The 21,393-nt window shown below is 41.1% G+C and overlaps 1 long non-coding RNA gene across 1 annotated transcript; it reads left to right on the forward strand.

Moving 5' to 3' along the window:
* Positions 1 to 7,060: 7,060 nt before the first annotated feature.
* On the forward strand, positions 7,061 to 7,737 carry LOC148014778 (uncharacterized). The gene is made up of 4 exons (XR_015688602.1): positions 7,061 to 7,181; positions 7,291 to 7,373; positions 7,489 to 7,574; positions 7,685 to 7,737. It is a non-coding gene; the product is annotated as an uncharacterized LOC148014778 (long non-coding RNA).
* The last annotated feature ends 13,656 nt before the right edge of the window (positions 7,738 to 21,393 follow it).

The following is a 21,393-nucleotide window of genomic DNA, read 5'->3' on the forward strand; positions in this document are numbered from 1 at the left end:
AGATATTACCCCTATTGGTATATCAGATGCACAGGGGTCTCTTGGATATGCCCAGGAGCGTGGACGCAGATGGGAGATGACCCATCTTAGGTAGACTCCAGGGGGTTATGGATATCTAGTCGATAGTAGGTCAAGAGCCATCATCATGAATGATGAGGGGAGGAGAGTGATGGCTCGTATGAGAGAGTTGTGCCAACAAGTTTTTCGGCACAATGTATTGGATCATTGGAAGAACATACCGGAGGGGAGCAAGGACTACATAGTAGCATCCTTGCATGAGGAGTTTTCGGTGCCAGCCTCAGTAGATAGAATCTCTACGGGCTGGATGATGGATTACATGCGTGCATACATGTCACATAGATGATCCGATGCACGCAAGGCAATCAAGAGTGGGGCTGCAAAGCCTGAGTGGTTAGATGCAGATGACTGGCGCCGACTGAGGGAGGAGGTTACAGATTCTCCAAGAAGTTGGAGTCAACAGCGCGAGGCGGCGAGGGCACGACTCGAGGCCGGAGTGGTCCATCATCTTGGGAGTGGCGGCCACAGGACATATTTGGAGGACTTTGTAACTTTTTCTTTTGTTTTGCTTGTTTATTTTTTTGAAATATTCTTTGTACTGACAATCATATTTCTAACAGTTAGCATTTTGTCTTCTTTGCAGCACTCCATTACAAATCGCTATCCGACTGGCCTTGAGACTCGATATGCAGAGAGGCATGGTCTCACTTCATTGATCGACCAATTGTATAGACGCGGCGGCTCTGTAAGTCACTTATCTTTCTTGTTCGTAGTTACCATGAGACGGTATAAGGTCTATATTTTGTAGTGTTTGTGGTTTAAGGAAGTATTTTCAAGTTCCCCAAGGTGCTAATAGGTTTCCCAAAGTTCCTCGTTCAGTTTGATAACTTGGTAAGACCCTACAGGGGGTATCTACTATTCAAAATAGGCCTCTCACAGTTGCAAATAGAGTGTTAGACTGCAAAGTTTAGCCATGCATTTCTTAATACATAATTTTTTATATAATACCTATTATTACATACCTATGCTCTTTGCGTAGAGAGGATCAATACCTTTAATTACAACTTGCAAGCTCCTCAATCAAAGCTCTCGTTGGAGAGTTATAATTGCAGTGGTCCTGTAGGACACGGGCTATAGTCCCCTTCGATACAGCCACAAAAAGTTGTTCATAGCCAATTCTGAATATTTTATCATAAATTTTTTTAGAAGACTCATAGAGGGCAATCTCCCTTCCATTTTGAATCAAAAAGCTCCCTAATAAGAGCTCCCTAGCCGAAGTTATCACAGATTTTCTAACTAGGTGTTTGTGTGGACTACACCTTCAATGGCAAGGGACAAGGGTAAAATAAAGATTAGTGACCAAGAATGTAAAGCCTTTCTCCACACTTTTATGGTGGCTTGATGAAAGGGATGAAGAAAGGCATAAGGGCTTGATGGATAAAATGCACCAACAAAGAGACAATAGTATCTACAAAAACAAATCAATTGTCATGGATCTTAGTTCCAATTCCTTATTGTAGAAAATGTTAGATCTAGAGCATGGCTATGGAGGTTCAAAGAGGAAGAGTAAGCTCATGAGGTAACAGACATCAAGACCAAATATCACACAAGTAAATTGTAATACTTCTGCAACAAAATATTAAAGACTCTAGATCCCTTGCAAAAGCAATTCGAAGAATTCTCTCGTAACAAAAAAAGAACCTTGGCCTAAGTGCTTCATCCTCGCGCATTATCAATACCATTCCCGCATGGTGCATATGAAACCGTGGCTCGAAACCACAAGCCACCATAGGAACTCCCCTTCAAGGGACAAAAAAGATAATGAATTAATTGCAAATTTTTTAAAACTCCCTCCCCTTTACTCGTTGCATGGTGCGAAGAGGGAGTATGTGTTGGAACTGGTGGAGGGGCATGAAGAGGACGGCATGCATCTTGCCACTTGTGTGGCCACCCTCCCCCCTTCACCCCATATAAACCCCCCTCCCAAGCTTGGGAGGGGGATCGTGGAGCTTCCCACCGCCTATTTGCCTATCGCCGCCATACTGCCGCACCGCCAGGCTGCTACTGCCACCGCCAACGACTTTACCATCATCATCATCATCATCATCACCCTCATCGTCATCTTCATCATCGTCATCCTCATCATCTTCTCCATCATATGTCATCTCCCTGTTATCCAGAAGCTTGAGAAGCTTCTATTGAAGCTTCTCTAGGCCAAGTTTACCCGCGTCTCCCTGGATTTTTGACCGTGTTCCCCAAGGCCTATTTTCCATGCCACGAGGGAGATCTCGGGTCGTAAGCGACTTCGGAATTCAAAAAAGGGGACCAAGGGAGAGTTGCTGAGATGAAATTTATTGCATCAATGGCTCCTAAGAAAAAGTCGAGAGTAGCACACGTGGGAGCTTCCACCCAAAGTACGAGAGTGGACAACGCCCCGATATTGAATGGCCAAGTTCTGAATAATATGCCCGCATGGAAAGGATGCATAAATCATGTTTTAATTCACGTAGGGAAACATAAATGCATTGGAAAATTTATATACTTTCTCGATTTACAAGTTTAGTTGCATGACAAGTACTTGCATTTGCCTGCATTTCCATGGTCGAGGGTAGTCACATTTTTGAACGTATGTTGCATAAGTTAAAGATGAAATTGTGAGAAGGCGTCCTTATTGCATCTCGCAAAGGAAAGGGCTTATGACACATAATGCACTTATGAAATAAATTCTTGGTTGTGACTCATGTAGAAGATAATCGTAGACGGACATTAAATGATGTCTAAATAGTTGCATTGAAAGGAAAATATTTATGAACTTTGATAATAAAACATATATATTATGCAATTCGCATGCGATGATAGTTACATTCTAGGTTGGGTTAAACGATAAAGGAAGGATTAAATCAATGATGGGTTCATGGCATCTGGTCATGAAAGAATGATACACCCATGCATGGAGTTCTTTTATCAAAGTTTGAATTTGGGAAAGGATGCATCTTCATTAAACATACTAAAGTTGTGAATTCGATGCATCAATGTAGGGTTTATAAGATTAGCTCTGAATGTCAATCAATACCGCATAGGGTAAGGAAAAGAAAGATCACTATAGATCCTATAGTTGCATAAAGGCAAAAGGTCTATGGCCTTGAAATTGCATATTCGCATGGAATGATACATCTCATACATCTTGCAGTTATTTACATCTTTAGGGAAAGTATTTGCACCTCTAAGGGAAAGATTACCTCTAATCGTAAGACAATTAGATCAATTAGATAAATCTCATGTAATTGTGTGAGATTCATAAAGGCGTGAATAGTGGGCTTACGACAAACACCTCAATGAGCTGGGTTAGGTTAAGTTATGTTAAAATTCTGCCTAGTATCGCACTTGGTATGCCGATTTAATACTTCCGATCTTAAAGGTCCTACCCACATCTACAAAATGTTAGGATTATTTAAACGCCTTGGAAGAATGATCTAGGGTTTTCACCCTAAGGATCAATTGACCAAATACTAGACATCCGCAAGAATTTAGGGACCCTAGGACCAAAACGTTTATCAAGTCTAGTAGGGTTAGGGTTTTGGACTGGGTCAATAGGACTCCCAAACCCTATATCTTGATCAAAGGTATTTTTGATCAAGAAATATCGTAAAAAGAAAGATATAATCCCCACAAGTTAGATACTGACACCTATCTCGTGCAACAAGTTGTAACGTCATATGCTCTTGCGTCTAAATCACAAAATAGAACCCCTACACCTTTGACCAAGTTTGGCGAGTTCTAATTGCAAGTTAAATTTCCTAGGAATTGAGTAGGCATCCTGCTTCAACACTCTTCCTTGAAGACTGATTTGTCAAGCCATGGTAGTAATGAATTGCCAAGAAAGCAATTGACCAAACAAAAGGGCGACAAGATTGCCCAGGATTTATTGACTATAATTTAAGGAAACCTAAGGTAGAGACAATTTGGGTCAACAAGGTATAAACCCTAACCCAAGGAAAAAGGGTAAACAAGCAACTCAGCTTACGAAACCCTTGGGATCTTGCCAAGTCGTGAATGATCCAGGATCGAATGCTAGAAGGTATTCAAGGAGAAGGAATCACACCTTAGCAGTTAGCTGTAAGAACGACCACTAGAATGCTCGTGATTGTACACTTAGGTGCACTATTTATACTTCTTTGCTCAAGGAACTAATTCAGAAAGAACAACTAATGCTTCAGGTTAAAGAGACTAGAAGGAGAGTCAGTTTCAGTTACGTCCGGGGGTTGTTAGCCGCGCCAGGTACGTGGACCAAACCCGCCACGAGAGGTCTCTCCGTGGGTGCTACTTGGAGCAGGAGGACGCTTGGGTGCCAAGGGAGGCTCTGGCCGTAAATCCCTTGCCTCCCGATCCTGCGCAAGAGGCCGATGTGACTCGAGATGGGATCTCGAGACCCGCATACTAGTCAACGAGTGGAACTTGGAATAGCAATCCCTCAGGATTGCTGGGATAGCCTTCGGGCAGGTTTATTTGATGTATTCCAAATACTGATAAATAAAGATCAAATGTTGAAAAAGGAACTTGCTTGACATTACTTTTCTGTGTCAGTGCTTAATTTACATGAAGGAACCAGTTATTAATTTGGTTAGTTAAGGAAGCTATTTTTTCTTGTCAAACTAAATGTGGTAGGTAATTAGATAACTAAAGCAACCTGAGGAAAGTGCGGTGGACGTGACTCTGGGTCCGTCCTATGGAAGGGTGGTCCTTGTTGGCCGGGAACTTTTCTCAAAGGAATTGACAGCGAGGTAACAATGACCTAGAATCTATAGAGCTAGAGTCTCGATTTGTGTTATTTTAGGGGAACGGAATGGGACTATGCCTTACGGGCAGAGAGGTCGAGCTTCGCATCCCTCTCGTTTCCCATTCTCCTTGAACCAAGTGCAGTATAAATCTGCTTTGACCTTGATGTTTCTGCGCAAAGTAGTTCGTCTGGGGCTTGACGCTAGCTACCTCCTAGGAACTTGACTATTAGGAAAACCCTGATTCAGGTCGGTCCTAATGAGAATCGCTAGGTGCATCTGCTTCGTGGCAGACTCGGGAAGACCTAGATCGTAAACCCCGTGACATTCCTTATGAGTGCCAGGCGGCGCTTTCTAGACTCTCTTCTTGATGGGTTGCTAAGACATGTCCTACAAGTGGACAGGGGGACACGTTACAATTGGTATCAGAGCGAACCAACAGGATCTAATATTTACAAGGAAACTTAATGAGGGAAAGTAGAGCAATGTTGCCATTAAAAAAACATTTTCTTACTCATGTATGGATGCTGGGCTGCAAAGTCGCGAAGCATGGAATAAATTCTTGGTGTTCCAGGTTATGTTTATGACTGCAATGCGTGGTTCAGATTATCAACGGAGGCTAGGCATGATGAATATTCTAGACCGCATCTACAATCCTTCACCCTTGTACGTGGAATGGAGATGGACGGGTAAATCAAGAATATATTACATAGCGGCCCATCGACTTGTGTACCTTCAGACCAACTTGAAGAGAATCAAGTGGATGGAGGATTTAAGGATCGTGAAGCTTTTCATATTTGTCGAGGCTCACGCAAATGCAACCCTACATGTTGCTGGTCGGAAGGTCAAGCAGAACAACTATGTGTACGAGGAAGTGACTCGAATAATCCCTTCTGATAGAATCAAGGTGCTAGGGTGCTATGAGAAGAACGGGTATCAAAGGAAGGGATACCCCAAGCTTCCTATGACCTATCGATTCCTGAAAATCCATGACCCCACTCCATATTATTACTCAGTCCCCGTAGCTGAATGTAACACAATTCTATTTTCCCCAAACTGATGTATTAGTTTGTTTTGTCTTTCCAAAATAAATGTACTCAAAAAGGGCTATGCCCACATGAATGAATAAGATTTTTTATCATTGTTTGTCATGGATGTAAGTGTTGGTAAAGGAGTTAAGTGATTAGGTCACTTGGCTAAAAGCCGAACTGGGCATATTAATGTAATGTGAGAAACGTTTCACAAGTTTTTAATGTAACATTAGGAGAAATATGGACTCTCTTTTTTGCCCCTTAAGGAGTGAATAAACAAATATAGGCCTAACCAATGAGAGAGCTGGGATTCCAGATTCATGTAACATGAATCTTCTAGCCATATCTTGGACCAAATCTTCCCTCAGCAATAAAATAAGGGAAAAGGGGAGTACAAAGCTGTCACTTCTTGGAAGTTTGTGCCTCGAATTTTCATTTTCTTATTTTTTATGTTTGACTTTTCTTTTCTCCCCTTTTCAGTTTCCCCCTCTTTTTTAGGCGGAACTCAAATTTGTCATATCTCTTTCCCCGCTTCTTCTTTCCTGACGAAATTTTACAGCCTCACTGTTTCTTGCCATGTCTGTAACCCTGTAAAATTTCATTTGCTTTGCACAAGCACAGAGAGAGATTCATGTGTTTCATGAGAGCAGAGCTTGTTTTACCAAAGCCCTAAGATTCTCTTCACAAAACTCTACAGGTATATTTTTCTCTTCCATAGATGTTCTATGGTAAAGTTTTATCTCGTTTGGAGAAAACCTGTGCAAGTTATGTGCATTCTCTGACATGTAATTTCTTTTGTTTTGATGCTCTAGGAGTCTCTTACAGTCAATAATAGTGACATTTTGAATACTCAACTTCTTCTTCAACATCTTAGGGTTTCTCTGTAAACAAAGTTACAGGTATATTGTCTTGTTTTTTTGTTGTTCCACTGTTAAATTTTATCTCGTTTAGACAAAATGTATACAAGTTACATGCATACTGAGATTTCCTTTGTTTTTTTACTCCAAGAATCTCCGAGGGTGAAGAACAATGATTTATTAAGAACTCAACTTCTACAACATCTTTGGGATTTTGAACACTCAACTTCTTCTTCAACATCTTAGGGTTTCTCTGTAAACAAAGTTACAGGTATATTGTCTTGTTTTTTTGTTGCTCCACTGTTAAATTTTATCTCGTTTAGACAAAATGTATACAAGTTACATGCATACTGAGCTTTCCTTTGTTTTTTTACTCCAAGAATCTCCGAGGGTGAAGAACAATGATTTATTAAGAACTCAACTTCTACAACATCTTTGGGATTTTGAACACTCAACTTCTTCTTCAACATCTTAGGGTTTCTCTGTAAACAAAGTTACAGGTATATTGTCTTGTTTTTTTGTTGCTCCACTGTTAAATTTTATCTCGTTTAGACAAAATGTATACAAGTTACATGCATACTGAGCTTTCCTTTGTTTTTTTACTCCAAGAATCTCCGAGGGTGAAGAACAATGATTTATTAAGAACTCAACTTCTACAATATCTTTGGGATTTTTTGCAGAGAAAGCCACAGGTATATTGCCATTTTTTACTACTGTTCCATGGTTAAATTTCAACGCATTTGGACAAAGCCTATATAAGTTATATGTATGTGTTGACCCAATATTTCTTTTGTTTTTGTACTACAGGAATCTGTCAGTGAAGGAACAATGGTCTTGCTATAAGTCAACTTCTTGTTCAACATATTTAGGGATCTTTGTGAAAGAAATTACAGGTACAATGTTTCTTTTTTAAATTGATCCATTTAAATTTAATTTCATTTGGAGATAACATTTGCAAATTATACACATGTTAATAGGTAACTTTTGTATTTGGTTGTTACAGATGTCTTCACGGAGGAAAAATATCAGTAGCATACTTGCAGTGGAGGTCTTCAATAGGAAAGATAATGGCGGTAATTGGATTTGTGATAAGTATTATAAGTTGGATTGGATTTTGATGCACCCAAGTACTCGAGGGAGTTTCAAGGTCAAGCGCAAGGATGTTGCAAACCCTAGCAAACATTGGAAAGGTAGAATTCTAGAGTTCAGAAAAGTGTTTAATGGCACAAGTGCAGTAACAGAAGTGTTGATTCAACATGTTTATACGCATAAACAAATCTCTGTACACGACGAGAACAACATTGCAAATTATAAACAAAACAGTAAGTTGTTAAATTTTATCATTGATTATTCTTTTGTATCAGAGTTGTTTTTAAAAGTCTTTGCAGTATTCTAATTCAATCTTGTTTGATTGACAGCTCTATATCCATCGACTTTGCATGAATGGCAGAATGTGGAATGTTTAAGCGGCAAGATACATGTTTGGCATGAAGAGATAGGTTCTTTGATCTATGATAATACCTCTACAAGTCAACTTGCCACTCAAAATATCTTTTTTTATAATTCATTGTATGTGGTAGAAAGCCAGAGATTGCAGCATGTCCCGTTGCCGCCATTGTCTAGTGGTGAATGGTTCATTGGTAGCTTGGAGTTGTCAGGAGCTTGCAAGTCGAAGATAAAATCTGACATCAATAGTGCTATGAAACCCACCACAGGCTCCAAAGATGTGCATCTTAATTGGTTTATTCCATTCTCATTGTTTGCACATTTGTTTGGTTCATGTGATGTTTTGAAGAAAACAAAGATTACTTATCAATGCAAGTGTCCATCCGAGGAATGGATGAGTCAGCTATTGGGTGAGTCTTGGGAAGTCAAAAGAACACATTTTGATGAGACGATTGAGTGCAGGGTCAACCAATCTGATATTACATTCAGGTAAAACTTTTTTACTACTTTGCATACCTTGATTTAATTGATTTTGTTTTTATTACAGGTATTTCATTGCTAGACAAACTCTGTGCGTTCGCTTTCGATATAGAAGATGGCGACTTTTGCGAGGGGAGTGGATCAGCTTGGATCAAGATATCCGAGATGACACACATACAGCGCTCGTAGATGTGGTAATCTTGTGGAGTGGTCATAATCCTTTCGTAGTCAGTGCAGAGAGTCATTGGCCCATTTATTTTCTGAGATAAGAAATCCAATTAATGTCTAGTGAGCCCCTCTACAACTTCTATTTCAAGTTAGATAATAGAAAAGTCAGGACTCGTAGTGAGCAATCCATGACATGTAAACAATGTGCTTCTCCACATATCCTTGAGATAGTGGAATCCTTGTAAAAAAACTTTATAAAGAGCGAATACATACCTTTTTTGAACTTCTGAGTACTTTAAATTTTAGTTTACTGTGATCCAAGCGTGCGATAATACATACTGTAATTACTCAATCGTGCAGTTAAAAATCATAATTAAATTGCAGGTTAGAGGTCTATAATCTAGAGAATATTGTCTTTGCACAATGATATATTGTAGCGCATCTCTGCTGCTCGTTTATTACATTTTAATATTAAATTGGATCCAAAGGGAATTTCAAGGCCTTTTAGATTTATTTTCTTTAAAAAATTATATATTTTCTCTCGTTAGACTTGAATATACTCAGCGACCCAAACATATTCGAGGATATAATAATGTAGAACGAAGCGTTTGTCTGTATGAGTAATTTTAACAGTGACTTTAAAGTACTGAAATAAAGAAACTAAGGTAAGAGTTTTAATTTGAAACTTTAGAATTAATAACTTTATAAAGAACCTTTATTTAAAACCCTAGACACATAAAAGCTATAACTCCAAACTCATTTTCGCTTTCATTCTCCACTTCCCTACACTTGTGCTCTCATTCCTTCTCTCTTTGTGTGCCATGGCTACCACTCCCGCCTTCGCCGCATGGATCAGTTCCACATGCTACGCGCACATAGGGGACCAGATATACCCTAGGTTTTGCGTGACCTTGAGTCTAGAGAGCTCGCTTTCCGCTGTAGACCCTGACTCTAGTATACTAGCATCGTTTTGTGATGCAGTGAACCCTCTCACTTGCTCTATTCCCGACTCCACTCTCAGGTGGGTTCCCATGGATTTTTTGTATAGTTTGTGTGCCGGATCCAGCCATGCAAAGGTGATAAGTCGAGCCCTGGTGCATGTGGGGCAACATCTCCGCGCTAGAGCAGTGCCCACCTCGTCACAGGACCACGTCACGATGGATCTCATTGAGAGGGATGCCGCCTTTGCCATATATGTTATGTGCACTGAGGTGCAAGAGGACAGTGACGAGGACATCGACGCACCCTCTCGGCCACTATTAGAGTACTTTGAGAGGGAGCCTGAGGAGATCACTCTCGATCTGAGTGTTGAGGCAGCACAGAGCTTGGCCATTGTGCACCCACCTCCCTGCCCTGATGAGATGCCCACGAGCGAAGAGCCACCCCTCTCTTCTCTCCATGCTATCACCATCGAGGGGGTGGAATATCTACTCATGCAGGATGTGCTAGAGTTGTTGGAGCTTAGGGAAGAAGAACTATACTGTATCATGGTGCGTGATGCACCTAGTGATTTCATAGATTTTGATTTACAGGATGCCCCACCACATGTTGATGAGGTGGCTCGTTATGATGGCACGAGCATCGATGACATCTCTGCCATTGTGAGCATCCAGGAGCAGATTGAGGATGCGGCGCCACAGTATCAGATCTCTGATGAGGAGTTCGAGCGGTTGCAAGAAAGCCTTTTTGGTCCTCGACCCGACTATGCAGTGCCTACCCAGGAGAGAGACGAGGGCAGCCCAGTGGCAGGAGCAGACCTGGATGCTCCATTACAGCGGCAGATAGATGATGCAGAGAAGGTAATGTTCTCGGTTTCATATGAAACTTAACCAGTAGGGCTGCAGATTCAGGCCCCCAGACGCGAGCCTCCGGCCAGGGCACTTCTAGGGGCCCGATCCCGACAAAAACACATGTGTGTGCTCCCGATGCCCTAGAGGCCCTACTGGTTAAGTTTCATATGAATATGATTTATATATCTTCAGCACACTCCATGCATAGTGAGTCTGATACTGAACTTGTGTGTTGCAGGAGATTGTCTATATAGATGAGTTTTCATCTAGGCAGGGTGGCCGATCTGGTAGCCAAGGAAGGGTGCAAGACTCGGCATTGAAGGAGTATGTTGGGCAGCTTGTCAACGACATTATTGTATTTCATAAGACATGCTCCCCTGCTTTTGCAGAGAACTTCTTGAAGTTGAGGGCACTAACAAAGGCTGGGCCCTTCAAGACCATCCCGACCAACTCCAGCCTGGAGAAAGTAGTGTTGCTTCGACGTTCGAAGCTTCTCTACTTATTCACGAGTACTAGGTCTGGCCCACTTTTCTCCATGGTGGCCCGTGGCATGGTTGCCGGTGTTGAAGACCCCACTGTCATTAGACAGGAACTATTGGGGCAAAATGTATTGTTGCCTATGATCAAGAATAGCTCTGACCATGGGGAGCCTAGCTCCAAGAAGCCTAGGAGAGAATAGATGTACTTATTGCCTACTGATATCGCATCACTGATGTACTGCACTTTGTAATCTTCTCTTCAAGTAATGAAAACTGATGTTTGTTGGATTCGCATGCAATGTAGTTTGTGATACGTGTCATTTACTGTTTTTTTTACTTGAATGTTACATTTATTTATCGAATTTATACGTAACACGATTCGTACCCTAAATTTAATACACAGTGCTTTATCGAATTCGTGCGCAACATGTATTTGTTCGAACGCATGTAACGATAACTCAACGACGTAAATAAAATAAATATCAAGTGACTAAACAAAAATAAGACGCGCCAAAAAATTTGTATTTGTATTAATAATAATTTTACATGGGGTCCATTACGACCAAGGCTTTACAAAATGTCTTCAGAAGCTACATTCCATGTGCTTTTGAGTTTGTACACCTCTATCCTTGCTGACCTCCGTGAGGACTATCTTTCCATCGCCGAAAGAACCTGACTATCCGCAGATCCCTCTCGGTGACAGTGACCCTCCTTGCATGCACCGCTGCATAGACTGAGTCTCCAAATAAGTCGACGAGGTAGGCTTCAGCAGCTTCTTGTAGTGTGAGGAGGGCCTGGGCAGTCCAGCGATCCGGTTGTTTCGCGCGTGATGTGTTTGGAAACTGGTTCCTGTTGTTCATGATCAATATGCCCTCCATGATCTCTCGCACCAACTTTTGGAATGGAGCCTTCGGTATCAGGAGGTGAGTGGTCTTCTGGTAGTGGCGGATCTCGCGAAGAGCCACTGTGCCTGGCTTCCATCGACGCTTGCGATGCTGGCGTGGTGGTGGTGGTGGTGGAGCTGGAGGACGTGGCTGCCGTATGGAATTTCCAGGGGGATATCTCCGGGCCGCTTGCTTGGTGCGTACCATGTCTTCTAGGAGAGAGAACTCAGAACTCAAAAGTGAAATGTGTAAAATGAGGTGAAACTTTAAACTTATAGCCAAACTTTTCAAAAACCCTAAAATTTCAATTAATGAATCCACGCTTAGGAAAAATATCACCAGTGCTCCGATTCACATGAAATTTTACCTGTAGGCTCCTCAAGGACACATCAACCATCCAAAAAAAATTTGGCCCCATCAGAAGCCTCTGGGTCACCTGTCCGGAGGCTCGCGTCTGGGGCCCTGAATCCCCAGATTCAGGGCCCCAGACGCGAGCCTCCGGACAGGTGACCCAGAGGCTTCTGATGGGGCCAAATTTTTAATATAAATGAGTTTTTCTAATGCCCAGCATGAGGGTGAAGTTTCACCAGATTCCGATTTATAAATTTGACGATTCAATCTTTTTTTGAAAATGCGTTAACTGCATTATACTGCACTGATAATGTATTGTCAACCTTGCAACTGTAGATTAAATGTATTGATAATGAGTGTGTGCAACTACAGATTAAATGTATTGTCAACCTCGCAATGCGAAACATTGGAAACTTAAAAATTGACAAAAAATAAATCATGGGTAAAATGGAATATCGCATCAGATATACTGTTGCCAAACCACTAAATATAGTAAGGATATAGTGCATCGGCCCATGTACAACTGATCACCGACGTGTACGTGGTTGCACATTGAATTTATCCTCAACAAAACTACTTACAAAATTGGAAACTTGAAAATTCACACAATGCGAAACATGGTCAAAATAGAATATCACATATTGGATTTAGCATTGCGAAACTATGAAATACATGGTAGATAGTGCATCGCACCAAGTACGACTAGAGCTAGGGAAAATTTAGCTCCATTTTGCAGGCCACTATTATCAAATACTTGAAGGTCTATTGGAAAGATAACCCAAAACTAAGATCCTTACAATCTACAACCAAACCTGAGCTAAAAACATAGATCCAATTACAAGGTAGCTTCTCAAAGCATATTGTTGACATTAAGATTAAATGCATCCTTGTTATTGCGGATCCTGCGAACAAGAACCAGATCTATGGGCTTAATAGTGATACGTCGGGCATGAATGGCTAAAAGTTGACCATCACTCATTAGATCAATCAAGTAGCTTTCAACTGCTTCTTGGAGAGCAAGCAAGGCTTGGCTTGACCATCGCCCCACATTCCTTGCCTGGTTCCTCGAAAAGAACTTGTGATGATGCCCTGACTGTAGATCTTGCAGTATTTCTCGCACCAACCTGGAGAATGGTGCCTTAGGAATAATCAAGTCGGCACTCTTCTGGAATTTCCTTATCTCGCGTAGCGCAGCTGTGCCTGGTCTCCATCTTCGCTTTTTATGTGTTGGAGGGCGTGTATTACGAGTTGGAGCAGTAGTGGGAGGTGGAGCAGCTGGAGCATGTGGACCACCATTTCTGGACAATGGCGAACCATCATTATCGACCATACTAGGGCCACCATTGTTGGCCACAGTAGCGCCACCATTATTGGCTGCAGTAGGGCCACCGTTATCGGTCACCAGGGGATCTTTGTCACTCACAGTACGCTCACTAGATTCGGAAGAGTGTTGAGCTCTTGCTCTCGCAGGCGCCTTTTTGATAGGAAGCTTGGAACGTGCCATGGCTGTGATAATGAAGGATAGAAAGGTGGAGGGTAGAGTGGAGAGCAATGGGAAAAAATGAAAGGAGAGACGACTTAAATACGAAACTTTCAAACTTACTGTGGTGTAAATGAATTTTAAATTTATCATTTCATTTCATTTCTCCACCCCATCCCTACCTCTCTCTATCTCCTGACACCCCCCTCATGCCCCCCCTCTCTCTCTAGGCCAATGAATGTTCCAATGTTTAGAATTTTCATATCTTTGTCTTAGGATTTCAAAATGGACTTTTCATAATTAAAAAACAAAGTTCGAAATCGACTTTGAAAAATATAGTGACAAACCTTTGAAATTTTAAAGAAAATTTATAAGACATCTCATGTTAGAGATATAAGTATTGATGTGTCATATCCTTGGGACTTGTGCTCTCTTGTGGACTCTAAATGCATCAAAATTATTATCTTTATCTAGGTCTCCATTTTTTGCCATCTCTCTCTTGGGTTGCCAACCATTCTGCGTGCCGTTGTCTAGCTGTGCTGTTTTTATATCTTGCTTTTCTCACTTCATATATTGCCCTACTTATAGATTCTGCTTGAGATGTTTTGGACTTCTTTTCTTTTTCCTCGTATCGTATCTCTAGTCTCCTATACCACCATTGGAATAATTGCCTCATAGAATTGGAATCATTGATGCCACCTCCATGATCAGTTGCCTTTTGAAAAGCACAGCGAGCTTGCCAGTGAGATCTTTCCATGCCTTGAGTTGACCATATTGCCAAACTTCCTTGATCTGCAAAGTATGGACCATGTGCTTCAAGTATATGCTGCACAAGAAAAGAGATTAGAAACACAAAGTAATTCGAAATGATGATTTTTTTTTGCAATGGTGATAATACTGACCATGTAGTGTGTTATGCTATTTGTAGTCCATGCCTCCACCATGGACTTATGAAATTTAGCAGCTGTCTCTTTAAATGCATTGGCATCACCATCCATAAACCCCAACTTCTGTAAGAGAGCTGCTAATCTATCTAGGTGTATCCACACTTCTGCCTTCGCAATCCTCGTTCGTCCCCCATTGCTCCAATCTGAAACAGCAAGGTGCAACTTTTTCCATGCTTCGTACTTCTCTGGTTGTTTTACTAGTATATTGCCTTCCTCATCTCGAGGTGGAGATAAAAACTTCCTAGCCTTGGGTCCGCCAAAGCATGGTTTACAAGGAACATTTCCACTCTTCCCCGATTTTTTCTCGTCCTTTTTTATTTCTACTTGGCCTCCGTGCAATCCAACTTCAGAGAGGACTTGTTCTACCTTCTTGCATGTAGCATCAGATTCTGACACGGGCTGCATCTTGTATGCAAAGCATATATATTCATATACTAGCTTCTCAATTATTCTAACCAAACAATGCAATGTGAAAAAGTGAACCCTTGTTAGTGGTATTTCCAAAATAGGGCGCCAGTTTGGATCCACTGGAATTAGCATTCCATTTCTCATGACTTTCTGATCACGTGTCGGAGCACCCTGTTGTCCTGCCTTGGCAAGCCATTCTTTCTTTCCATCTTTCCCTTTCTTCCTAGTTTGCATGCAGTATATGCACGGAAATTTTGCATTTGCTGCATTTGATAAACCAAACATACACTTCAATGTTTTTAAATCACCTGCAAGATGCCATTCAACTTGATAGTCCCCAAACCCCTCAACATGTAAAACTGCTCCATTATTTTGCTGTTGAATAACACTGGGTATATTAGTGAGGTTAAAAAAAACTTTAAGTACTTCATGGTCCTCCTTTGGTACTTCAAATGCTGCAAGCCACCATATTTCATTCTCCGATTGTACACTGAAGTATAAAGGATGTTTTTCATCGATGTTGGGATCCAATGCTCGATTCATAAGTGTTATACTCACACGCTCAAGTTTTTGCCCCTTGATAATCTCACTCTCATCAAGTTTGAGGACAAACTTAAGCTTGCCTCTACATTCTTCCATAGACATATTGTAAAACTTGACCATAGCAATCTGAACCCTACATATATCCAATACAAAGTTGTTGGATGCATTCAATACAAAGGCAACTTCTTTGGAACCATACTTCAATATGTGTGTGTGTTCCAGATGCGTAGGCTCACCAATTAGTTCTAAAACTTTCTCATTTAGTTGTTTTCGAGCCTTCTTCACGTGAAATGGTTTTGGCAGAGGCATTACTCGCTTAGTATTGAAGACTTGCTTAAAACCTGTATCCAATTGTTGATAGAGCATACTATATGACTCAGAACTCATTCCCACCTTGTCACATAATCCCTGAGCATCTGTAGCAGTAAACAAGTTGCTCACATCCCTAAGACGTTCACTAGCAACACCATCCACAATGTCCTTGAATTTACGATTTTCCAATGCATTTTTTACCATATTCTTGCTAAGGACTTTGGCAATAGTATCATTCTCTGCATGAGGAAACATATTTCTCATTGTAGTAGATTGAGCATATATCCGTCTATGATATTGTCCACTTCCTTTGGCTAATTGGCCAATTGGTTTAACGGATCGGATGCGCCGACGTGCCCCTTTGGTTTTTAAAGTGGGCCCAATCTCCAAAGTTTTTGTGAGCTTCCTCTCTATGTTTTGATTCTCCTTCTCCAAGTCATTGACTTTAGACTGTAACTCCATATTCTGCACGTGTGTAGCATGCATAGCATCTTCAATGACAGACATTGCTTGTTGTAGGTTCTGGTTCTCTCTATCCTTCTCAGCCAATAATCTATCCTTTTCCATCAAAGACTGCATATTCCCTTGTAATCTTGTCTGCATATTTGTCAAGGTTTGATGAGCCCCTGCTATTCCTTGTGTGAAAAGTATGCATGTGTATCCATACAATCCTTCATTGCCTTCACAAGCAAACTTTACAAATGATGTAAGCCCTTCAAATTGTGGTGGCCTTCGAGTGAGTGGATCGGGTGGATAAATGCACCCATCAACCCAAAGGTCCACATTTTTTTTCCCTGCATTTCTTTCTTGTTGCATCCTGCATCTTATTGCATCATCTCTTTCCACAGTTCTTTTGAACATTGGTGCATATTCATCCTCAAATTGAAAGTGAATATCTCTCTTTCTCTTGGTACATCCTGCACCTGCATTCTGCAAAAAAAAAAGTATGCAAATGTTAACTTGGATTAACATTCAAATAGCAGAACTACACCCCTTTGATTCACTATATCTGTGTTTTTTTTAAAACCCAGTTGGTTCTTGTCTCTTTCTCTTGCTTTCAGTCTTGATAGACCCTAATCAACCCCTAATCAGCCTGTAATCTTGGCTTTTAATCTACCTCTAATTAGCATCAAATCTTATCTTCTGTTCTATCCAAAATATTCTCTCTCTCTCTCTCTCTCTTTCTCTCTCTCTCTCTCTCAACAAAAATTCATCAAGGAAACCCTAAACACATTCATACTGAAGCTTGGCTAGTGGAAAACAATAACATCATCTTATCTTCTACCCTAATTTACTATCTGTCACTCTATCACTTATTTTCTTTGTTCATCTCACACAGTCCTCTCTGTCCCCCCCTTCTCCCCTCCTCTCTCTCTCTCTCTCTCTCTCTCTCTCTCTCTCTCTCTCTCTCTCTCTCTCTCTCTCTCTCTCTCTCTCTCTCTCTCTCTCTCTCTCTCTCTCTCTCTCTCTCTCTCTCTCTCTCTCTCTCTCTCTCTCTCTCTCTCTCTCTCTCTCTCTCTCTCTCTCTCTCTCTCTCTCTCTCTCGCTCTATGAATTGATGCTTAAGGACTGAACAACAACTGTGAAGAATAATAACATCACAAAGATTTAAAAAATAAAGATACCTCCATTATCACTGGATTGCTTGTAGTATAGACTGTTGAAGACGGAGATTTCTTACTGCATATTTCTGAAGAGGAAGATGGCTTGTAGCAGGGTAGAGTGTGTTGTAGATAGAGATTCTTTGATTTCAACAAATGGTATCAAAACTACTCCTCAATGCTGCTTCAGAAGAACTCGTATGCAAGAAACCATATTCTGGAGGGAAAGAGAAGAATGCACAAAATTTGGGACAAAACTAGAGCTTTCTGAGGGAATGAAAAAATGCCCAGAAATAGGTATATACTTGTCCAAAAAAGACGAAAATTTACAAGGAAACTCTTGAGTCAAAAAGGTGTCTCTGGGTAAAAAATAATCTTAAAATATGATGTGTACGTCATTTTATATCGTTTTTTAACTTCCGCCCTTTTAAGAAGCGAGAATGAGAATGATTGAAAAGTCATGAGGGTACTAAAGAGGGCATTAAAGAGTCATGAGGGCATTAAAGAATGATTGGCTGCGTTTTTAGAAAAAATAGAATTGTATTTTTTTAGTTATGAGGATTTTGAGAAAAAGTGACCTTATCCTGCAGTTTGGGAATAAAATAATAGGTGAAATCTATTGAAAACACAAAAACGAGATTTTCTTGATTGTAGAAGATCTCTTTTTATAATATTATTTTGGAATCTCTTTTTAGAGAGAGAGAGGTGAGAGAAACCCCTTAAGGGGCAAAAAAGAGAGTCCATATTTCTCCTAATGAGAATCTTATTGCCCAAGCGCAACCTCAAGTGCAGATTTCTAGTTTGACCCTTGCACTAAGTACGGTTGTAATTCAAGAGAAGAAGTTCCTTCTCAAACAAATCAAGCCACTTGAATTCGATGGTAAGGGAAGGACAGTCCAAACTGACGCCGAGGTCTGGATCGAATCCATGGAGTATTATTTCGAGGCAACAGGAACTGCACCCGCTAACCAAGCTATACTTGCCAAACTGAAGCTTACCGACGAAGCAAGACTGTGGTGGAAACAATGGTGCAAAGACCAAGGGATCTCGGAAGGGTCAGTTACTTGGGAGAAGCTTAAAAAAGTAGTGCGAGAGAGATATCTGCCACCTGTCTACAGCACACAAAAGATGAATGAATTCTATGAATTAAAGCAGCTTGGACTATCTTGGATGCATATTATTCAAAGTTCATCTCTCTCTTAAAGTACGTGCCACAAATGGATATAACACAATAGGTGTCGAAGTTTTATGCTGGGATAAATCCACCCATAACCACCCGCTTGGAATCAATTCACCCAATGGACCTTCAAGATGCGCTCATTCGAGCTACGCCAATAATACAGGAGGTGCAGTCCAAGCCAAGGAATAACAGGACTTGGTCTTACAAGGATTAGAACAAGAGAATGTATAGGTCTCAAGCTAAGAGAGCGCAGGGCCAAAATCAGGGACAAAGGAAGAAAGCTCTGTCAACAACTTCGTTCCTACACAAGAAAATGGCCGCAACCTGTGTTGCTTCCATTGCAATGAGCCTAGTCACTTTAAAAGGCAATGTCCCAAGCTTAGGAGAGGACAACGTCAAGGGCCATCCCAAGGAGCCGTCCATGGCCAATGAGCCACCATGGCCAGAGGGAGAACCTCCAATATTGCCAACAAGGAGTTGGGTGATGAAGAAGATCCATCCATAGAAGCTGACATTGAGAGGGCAACCATTCATGCCGCTCTTCACAAGAAAGGGCCGAATTGCCAATTCTTGGTGATTCAAACATCATTGGATTATCAAGGTGAAAGCTGCAAAACCTTGATTGATTGTGGCAGTACACATTCCTTCATTTCACCAGTATGTGTAGAAAGATTAGGAATAGCCACAATAGATGCACCTACCTTACTTGTGGAATTAGCAAATGGTCTGAGGTCTCTTGTACCAGGAAAACTGCTAAGGTGAAATTCCTACTCGGTGGAGAGAGATTCAGGGTAATGAACCTAGGTGTCCACGAATGTTTGCTCATGATGGATTAGCTAATACCTAATGATGCCCACATTCACTGTGGGAAGGGCCAAGTCTCCTTTCGAAATTCTGAAGGGGAACTAGTCACAACTCAAGGAGAGGCTGGCAAGCCAAAAATTCAGCTGGCAAAAAAAACACGGATAATAAAAGGAGTTAGGAAGGGCCTACCTGTCTATTTGATTAAGCTAAATAAGCTAGATTAGAATCAAGAATCTAGGAAAGAACCTTCATGGTTAAAGGAATACACAGACGTATTTCCTAAAGAGCTGACAGAACTTCCTCCTGAAAGGAAAGTCGATCACGAAATCAAGCTGGCACGAGGAGATGCACCAGTCACAAAGAGACCATGTAGGATGTCCATCCCAGAAGCGATTGAGCTGAAGGAGCAACTCAAGCAACTGTTAGACCAAGGCTACATCCATCCTAGCAGTTCACCATGGGGAGCTCTAGTGCTGTTCCAAAAGAAGAAAGAGAGAACGCTTTTGACTACAGAGGGTTGAATCAATGGACCATTCAAAACAAGTACCCCATTCCAAGAATAGATGAAATTCTTGACCGTCTTCAAGGTGCGAAGATCTTATCTAAGATAGATCTCAGGTCTGGATATTATGAGATAAGGATCAAGGAAGAAGATATCCCGAAGATTACATTCAGCACAAGGTATGGACACTTTGAATTCCTAGTCATGTCATTCGGGCTGACAAATGCTCCTACTACCTTCAACAGGTTAATGCAGGATATCTTTAGGCCCTATCTTGATGACTTCGTACATGTCTTCTTTGACGATACCCTAGTCTACTCCAAGTAGGAAAAAGATCAAGAACCCCAGCTTTGCATTGTTCTTGAAACAATGAGGGCACACAAGCTTTATGCCAAGAAGAAGAAGTGTGAATTTTTCAAGCGACAGATTGAATATCTGGGATTCATTGTATCAGTGGAAGGAATTTTATAGATCCTGCCAAGGTCAGAGACGTTCTGGAGTGGCCAACACAAACTTTTGTCAAAGAAATACATAGTTTTCTTGGATTGATAGGATGGTACAGGGTCTTTATCAAAAACTATGCTTTGATTGCAGCACCTCTAACTGATGTACTAAAGAAGCAAGTATCAACTGTATGGCCACCTGCTGAACAGATCAGCTTTGACAAACTAAAGCAAAGCTTGATATCAGCACCCATCCTGAAACTTTCGAATCTTAGTACAGAGTTTGAAGTGATAACTGATGCTAACGCACTTGCCTTAGGATGTGTGCTCATACAAGAAGGTCATCCCGTAGCATACTCTTCAAGGAAAGTGAAGAGCCATGAAAGAAACTATGCTACCCATGATCTAGAGCTGTTGGCTGTCATCCATGCTCTCAAACTTTGGAGACACTACTTGGTGGGTAACAAATTCACCTTAGTGACGGACCACAAGAGTCTTAAATGGATTTTTACCCAAAATGATCTCAATATGAGGCAATGTCGATGGATTGAAGTACTGGAAGAATATGATTTTGAAATCAAATACCGGCCTAGAAAGGAGAATGTAGTTGCCGATGCACTCAAGATCTTGGAAGGAGAGGCAGTTTCAATTGTAAAACATTACACGACGCAGTGAACAGAATCTGAGAAAGAGATAGAGAGTACACAACAGATAAGAGGAGAATCAGTAAATTCTTTAACTCCAAACAACTGATACAAAGATGGCTCTGTCCACCCGTGCGCTTCCACTGTGTGAAGCTTAGATGGCGATCTAGACAGAAGATAGGTGAAGAGCTTAAGGCTAGCTGGAACAACAACTCTGACTGGGTGAAAGATGAGTATGAGATGGCTGCGA

Source organism: Lygodium microphyllum, chromosome 25, assembly GCF_053477565.2.
Source record: "Lygodium microphyllum isolate KBCC chromosome 25, Lygodium_microphyllum_v1.1.10, whole genome shotgun sequence".
NCBI lineage: Eukaryota > Viridiplantae > Streptophyta > Polypodiopsida > Schizaeales > Lygodiaceae > Lygodium > Lygodium microphyllum.